A 7,884-nucleotide genomic window follows, 5' to 3' on the forward strand; every position below is an offset into this window, starting at 1 on the left:
ACTACCACTTGTACTTTTTCTATCTAACTTGCATCCGGCGTAATCCGAGTCAGAATAGCCAAGAAGGTCAAAGGTGCAAGTTCTAGGGTACCAGAGTCCTATATTTAGAGTACCTTTAATGTACCTAAGTATTCTTTTAACATAGGTTAAATGTGACTCTTTTGCACAAGATTGGTATCTTGCGCACATACCAACCGCAAATAATATGTCGGGTTGACTCAAAAGTTTAAGTGTTAGCTTAAGTTAGGCGTTGATTTGATTTTATATACTTAAGCTTGCTCACTTAAAACCTTTTATGCATTTTTTTTACTTAACTTTGAATCTGGGTTGCCATAATCAAAAAGGGAGAGATTGTTGGTGCGGGAAGCATCTAACGATCGAACCTGAGTTTTGATAATGGCAAAGGACTCAAAGTTAAGGTGTGTTGTGATCTAACATGTTGAATGAGTATTTCAGGAAAAGTCCTAACTGCGGTTAGGCAGGTGAAAAACCCTAGGGGGTGGTAACCCTAGGTCCTAGGGGGTGGTAACCCTAGGTGGAGAAAAGTCCTAGCTGCGGTTAGGCAAAGGGAAAAACCCTTGGGGGTGGTAACCCTAGGTCATAGGGGGTGGTAACCCTATGCGGAAAGTCGTGGCAGGTCGATGGCTTCAGGCAAAAGTCCTAGGGGGTGGTAACCCTAGGTGGAAAGTCCTGGTGTCGCGAACCAGGTGAAAGACTGGACTAGCCGGGAAGCGGATGTCCAGCAGAAAGTCCGGAAGCATCGAGTGCTGAGAAAAAGTCCAGTTGATCTGGAGGATCACACTAGCAACAGGTAAATCTCCTGAGTGGAGTAGGTGAGGACGTGTTCCCCGTAGTGGGAACAGTAGGCGTCGGGTCGACCTAGGGTTTCCGGTGGGAAACCTGAAGTCAGACCCGGATAGTTCGAATGCTGTCAAAACTTTCATTATTATCATTCATTATGTTTCTGTGCTAACTTTGTGTTGCAGGGTATGTGTGGGACTAACACAGTTTGCAGGAACAAAGGAGCAAGTTACAACTCGGATGAACAGTGTCCGAGGCGCCTCCATGGAGCTTGGAGGCGCCTCGGGTGCGAACCAGGAAAAGCCAGCGCAGAAGGTTGGATGAAGTTCAAGGCGCCTTGGGTCGAAGGTTGAAGGCGCCTTGGGTAGGCTGAAGGCGCCTTGAACTGGATGAAGTTCGACCAAGTCTGTGCTGATCTCCGCGGGTGACTCGGCCTGTTTAAGGCGCCTTGAAGGGCTTTAAGGCGCCTTGGACACCCTTTATAAAGGGTCTCGAGCAGCAACAACAGTATAACGAATTCCAAGCAATCCTTACGCTACAAGCTACTCTAGAAACACCCAGAAGTGCTGTTACAAGTCCCCGACAACCCGGAGCTTCAGATTCTGCTACTTTATTGTTGTCGGTATAATTTGTTTTAGTTCTTTCAATTGTAATATCTTATTGTACATTTTACGAGCTTATAGTTGTTGCCCACGGAAAGCGATCAAGGATCGCGGGCCTTCGAGTAGGAGTCGCCTTAGGCTCCGAACGAAGTAAAACTTCTTGTGTCCCTCTGTGATTGCATTCGTTATTTCCGCTGCGTATATTTACTTTGATAGTTTTACGATTCCGATACGATCAAAATAGCCACGAGCGCTATTCACCCCCCCTCTAGCGCGTCTCGATCCAACAATACACTGTATTTGTTCCTACAGGTCATTAGAGGTGACATCTAATATTTTTTTTTCCTCTTATTCTACAAGCTATTTGAAGAAAAATGGTAAGTTTTTGAAAGTTCCTTTTTATGAATCAAATTTGCAATTTACTTTATCTTATATTGGAATTTTTAGCTCTGCTCTAAGTCAGATTCCTCCGCGTGACGATGATGATGATGGCGACGATGATAACTGATCCTGTCCGAATCGCTGAGCCAACGGACGCTGGGCACGTGACGCTCTCCTAGTCGATGACGTGGGCCTCCGTCTAGTCGTATGAACCTCCGGTGAACCTGCACAGAAGTAGGGCCGGGAAGGGGTTCCCGGCGGCGACCCTCCGACGCTCAAGTCAGGTAAGCAAGTGGTGGAAAAAGTAGCTCCAAAGGTCTTGAACGTGTACCTCCGGCGAAGTATGAGACTCTTTATATAGAGTGGTGAAGGAGCTCCTGCACGTCCACCGAGACACATACGTATCCGCAGCCCACACCTCGGTATGTGTCTGTCAGAAAGCTTACCTGACGCCATACTGCTACAGTCCAAGCACGTCTTCGATGGGATAGGAGAACACCTAGCTGTCAGACTGGGAGTATGGCCTAGCCCTAGGGCTTGACAGCTGTCATAAGATATTCTTGTCTTTCTCTACCTGCCACAGGCCGGTGGGTCCGTCCAGCAGGCTGGACGGGGAGTGCTGTCCGGACGGCCCTCATCTTACGCGCCGGTCGGACGGCAAGTCCGACCTGCCGTTGGTATCGATACGCTGGGGAGATTTCGGTAGGGTGCTAGGCAAGGACTGTTAGCGCTATGTTACTTTATATCTTCGGCCAAGCATGACTTCCGCTCGGCCCCTCATTATTGTTCGTTCGAGCGCCGGTATCCCGACTCCTATCCGGCTGGCCGAGAGGTCGACCCAACCTTCTCCGGTCAGCCGCCCGGTCAACCTGGCCTTTTGATTTCCTCGTGGCGGCGACCCTTCAGAACGGGGGCCCCCTGTTCTATCCGCCGGATCAATAACGATGATGCTGGTGATGCTATTTCATGATTTTAATTATGTCGGATGATTATTTATCTCATAATTAGTGTTTTATACATTAAATCATGTCATGTTAACTTTTCTAATTTTTATTTTATTTAATATTGTTAATTTGTTTTTAACAGGATTGGTGAGGCGAAATATGTATCGGAGAAAAAAGTAAGTATTAAATAACACACTCGTAGTTAAACATGTTATACTTTTAATTATATTTATTTATTTTTAAATCAGTTATATTTGAAAAGTTAAATAAAGGTATCAATCTTTTTATATATTTGTTGAAATTTGCTATTACTGCATTATTACTTCAAATTCCAAATTATGATTAGAGTTTGCCTAACAACCAAGTAACTATGAGTACTTAAAGACTAGTATCAACTAATTGCTCATATATTAGTTTGTGCTTTCTTCATTTGAGACATTTTCATATTATAGGAATTTTAAAAATACATCTCATTCTCTCTATGTTTGATGAAATACAATATTTGTAAAACTTGTTTGATAAGGTGAAATATGGTATATCATAACAATTTGATACAAATGAAACTGTTAGAATTGTGAGATTGTTAGAATTTAAGTTATTATCTTTCTGGTTACATATGATCTGGTTTATTCGTTTGTTTGTATGCAGGAAGAGAAGAGTTGATAGGGATGAAAGCTTTTGTGGAGAAAGAAGATGAGTTGATGTATCTTAGTTTTTTTTTTAAAATTAACTCCTTGTTTAACTTCTTGGATTATTAGACTTTATAAATATTTGAGTGTTGAACTTGTATAATATTTTGGAGTTGTTTGAAGAAAATGTTGAGAACTTTGAATTTATTGTATTGTGATTTGATTTTAATTATTAATACATGTATCTGAAATAGGATGTGTTGAATGTATATATTGTGTTATTTGTGATATTGTTAATTAGGATGTGTTGAAAGTTTATATTTTGTTATTTGAATTTGTTATATATATTTATTTGAATTTATTGTAGAAATGTATAGTTGCTGGATTTTTTTTTTAATTTAGGAACGAATTTGGCAACGAAAATAATTTGTCCCAAACTTATCCATTGATAATTTTGCAATAAAAATATTTTTGTTCCAAATTTCGTCCCAGATTCTGGGACGAATATGCGGATTTGTCCCAGAATTTGGGACAAAACTGCAGATTTGTTCCAGTATTTGGGACGAAATTTGGAACGAATATTTATTTTTTAAATGAAATTAGTATTTTCGTTGCCAAATTCGTTGTAAATTTTGCAACAAAAATAATATTCGTTGCAATGTGTCATGAAAATTAGCAACAAATTTGGCAACGAAAATATAATTTGTTGCCAAATTTGGGACAGATTTGGCAACAGAATTAAATTCATCCCCGAATTCGTCCCTAAATTCGTTGCTAAGTTTGCAACAAAATAAATTTTCGTTGCAAAATTGTATAGTATTTTGGAACAAATAGAGTTTTTTGTTGCAAAATTGGCAATGAATTTGGGGACGAAAATATTATTCGTCGCCAATTTTGTCCCCAAATTCGTTGCCAAATTTCCAACGAACAAATATTTGTTCCAAAAGTTGGCATCAATAATTTTGGGACGAAAATATTTTCGTCCCAAATTTTGTCCCTAAATATTTTGCAACGAATTTTTTTTTCAAATTCGTCCCAAAATTTATCCCAGAAGCCTTTATTTTTTGTAGTGATAGAGGCTACGATAGGGACCGAGAGGAGGAATTGGTTTTGGTCTCCCGATGAAATTAAGCATCCTGTATTCGCCCCGAACACACAACTTAATTTCATCAATAATAATTCATTCCACTAAAGAACTATTATTGAACTACCGCATCAATCCCAAATTATGTTATGGGCTCATTTTTATTATGAGTGTGTTAGTCTCCCTGTGTTTAAGATATCGGATGCCCATTAATTAAATGAGCTACTGACACTCACTTAATTAATATCTTATTCAAGAATAGTACCACTCAACCTTATTGTCATGTCGGACTAAGTCCACCTGCAGGGTTTAACATGACAATCCTTTTGAGCTCCTCTTGGGGACATTCTCAACCTAGATTACTAGGACACAGTTTCTTTCTATAATCAACAACACACACTATAAGTGATATCATTTCCCAACTTATCGGGCTTATTGATTTATCGAACTAAATCTCACCAATTGATAAATTAAAAAAATAAATATCAAATATATATGCTTGTTATTATATTAGCATTAAGAGTACACACTTCCATAATAACTGAGGTCTTTGTTCCTTTATAAAGTTAGTATAAAAGAAACGACCTCTAATGGTCCTACTCAATACACTCTAAGTGTACTAGTGTAATTATATAGTTAAGATAAACTAATACCTAATTACACTACGACCTTCCAATGGTTTGTTCCTTTCTATCTTGGTCGTGAGCCACTGTTTATAATTTATAAGGTACTGATAACATGATCCTCTATGTGTGACACCACACACCATGTTATCTACAATATAAATTAATTGAACAACTACATTTATCATAAATGTAGACATTTGACCAATGTGATTCTTATTTCTAGATAAATATTTATACCAAAAGCTAGACTTTTAGTATACATCCTAACAATCTCCCACTTATACTAAAAGACTAAGCTGCCATATCTGCTGTCATACATCTGATTCCTAACCCTTCAACATGCCCATCAAAAGCTCTTGCCTTAAGGGCCTTAGTGAAAAGATCTATAGGTCATCATCTGATGCAATCTAGGCAACAACAACTTCTCCTCGTTTATATGATTTCTCGTATTGGGTGGTACTTGCGCTATATTGTGTTTACTTGCCTTATAGACTCATGGTTTCTTCGAGTTTGCTACTGCACCACTATTATTACAATAAATTGTAATAATCTTTGGACAAACCAGAAATCATATCTAAGTCTATCTTGAGGTTATTGAATCATTCAACTTTTGTGACTACCTCAGGGGCTTGCCATATACTCAACTTCTATGGTGGAGTCCAGAAAAACACCTATGCTTATCACCTTCCATAGTTATGACTTTACCTCCTAAAGTAAACACAAAACCCCGAGGTTGACTTACTATTGTCCCTATCCGATTGGAAGTCAAAATCCGTGCAACCCACAGGGACCAAATCAACTGCCTTGTAAGCTAGCATATAATTTCTAGTGCCTCTAAGGTACTTCAATATATGCTTTACTGCAGTCCAATGTCCTTGTCAAGGGTTACTTTGATATCTGCTATCAATGCCCTTGGAAAAACAGATTTCTGATCTCATGCATAGCATACATTAGGCTTCCGACAGCCGAAGCATAAAGAACTGCCTTCATTTCCTTTATCTCCTTTGATGTCCTTTGAGACATCACTTTAGATAAAGCTACTCAATGCCTAAAAGGTAAGAAACCTTTCTTGGAGTTTTGCATGCTTAAAATGAGCAAGGATTATTTCGATATATGAAGCTTAGGATAAGTAAAATATTCTTTTCTTGCAATCCCTTTGATCCCAAGAATATATACATTCTCCCAAGTCCTTCATATCGAATTGTTTGGACAATCATACCCTTACTTCTGACAACACTTTGATATTGTTTCCAACTACCAAAAATGTTATCTACGTATAGTACAAGAAATACCACCATGTTTCCATCACACCTTTTATATACACAAGACTTATCCGGTTACTAAATAAATCCATAGGTCTGGATTACTTTGATAAACCGGATGTTCCAAGACCTTGAAGCTTTGCCTCAGTCCATAGACTGATTGAGCTTGCACACAAGATACTCTTTGCCCTTTGCAATGAACCCTTCTGGTTGCTTTATATGGATGCTTTCTTCAAGACTTCCAATTAAGGAATGCTGTCTTGACATCCACTTGCCAAATAGATAAAAGAATCCGAATAGACTTAAGCATGACTATCAGTGAAAAAGTTTCCTTTTTCATCAAGCCTTACTTTGAAAGTTTCTACCTTCCTGTCTATTCATCTTTTCCTATTGTAGATTTATTTTCACCGAATGGTTTTTACACCATCTGGTAATTCTACAAGCTTCCAGATTTTATTAGAGTACATATATTCTAATTCTGCATTTATTGCTCTTTGCCAAGATGCTGCATCTTTATCTTGGAGTGCTTCATCACATGTCCGGGATCAGGCTCATGTTCATTTGGGATCAAGTCCAAAAGACTCTCCCAAAACATGAATCTTTTAGGTTTTTTTTTTTTGACAACCCTCCCACTACGATTAGACACTGTCTATAATTGTGTATCAATTGTGATACGTGTTGCAATTTCTTGTGATATTTCATCTTGTACAGTTGATACTAGATTAGATATGTCCTTTATTATTTCCTTAAGAACAAATTTACTTATGGGCACGTGGTTTATTACATAGTCATTTTCTAAAAATCGGTCATTGATGCTAACAATGACCTTCTGATTTTTCAGACTATAAACCTACTTTCATTTCTCTAGGATAACCCATAAACAAGTGAATTCCTGTCCAACTTTATCAGTGTTTTGCATGTGCTAGACCACCCAAATCCGAATATGCTTCAGACTAGACTTACACCCAATCTGCAATTCTATGGGAGTAGAGAGTTCTGACTTATAAGGTATTATGTTCACTTCCGTTTCCAGTGTATATCCTTAAAAAAAATTTGGTAATGACTCATCATCGATCTAATTATTCCATAAGAGCCTTATACCTTCTTTTTACTACACCATTCTGTTGGGGTGTACCAGGTGCAGTTAGTTGGGATTGAATCCCTACTTTTGATAAGTAACTCCTAAATTGTCCCAAAAGGTACTTGCCACTACGATCTTACTGTTGGAGTGTATACTGAAAGCCTAAGCTTTGTAAACATTCATTATGAATAAAGAATCACATTTGGTCAAATTGTCTACATTTAGTTGTAGTTGTTCAATTAATTTATACTGTAGATAACATAGTATGTGGTGTCACATGCAGAAGATGATATTATCAGTACCTTATAAATTATAAACAGTAGCTCACGACCAAAATGGAAAGGAACAAACCATTAGAAGGTCGTAGTGTAATTATGTGTCAGTTTATCTTGACTGTATAATTACACTAGTACACTTAGAGTGTATTGAGTAGGACCATTTGAGGTCGTTTCTTTTATACTGACTTTATAAAGA

The 7,884-nt window shown here is 38.2% G+C and overlaps 1 long non-coding RNA gene across 1 annotated transcript; it reads left to right on the forward strand.

Annotated features, from left to right (window-relative positions):
• Positions 1–2,722: 2,722 nt before the first annotated feature.
• Positions 2,723–3,449, forward strand: LOC122007880. The gene is made up of 3 exons (XR_006119146.1): positions 2,723–2,764; positions 2,871–2,904; positions 3,377–3,449. It is a non-coding gene; the product is annotated as an uncharacterized LOC122007880 (long non-coding RNA).
• Positions 3,450–7,884: the final 4,435 nt, after the last annotated feature.

This window comes from Zingiber officinale, chromosome 8A (assembly GCF_018446385.1).
Source record: "Zingiber officinale cultivar Zhangliang chromosome 8A, Zo_v1.1, whole genome shotgun sequence".
In the NCBI taxonomy this organism is placed as follows: domain Eukaryota; kingdom Viridiplantae; phylum Streptophyta; class Magnoliopsida; order Zingiberales; family Zingiberaceae; genus Zingiber; species Zingiber officinale.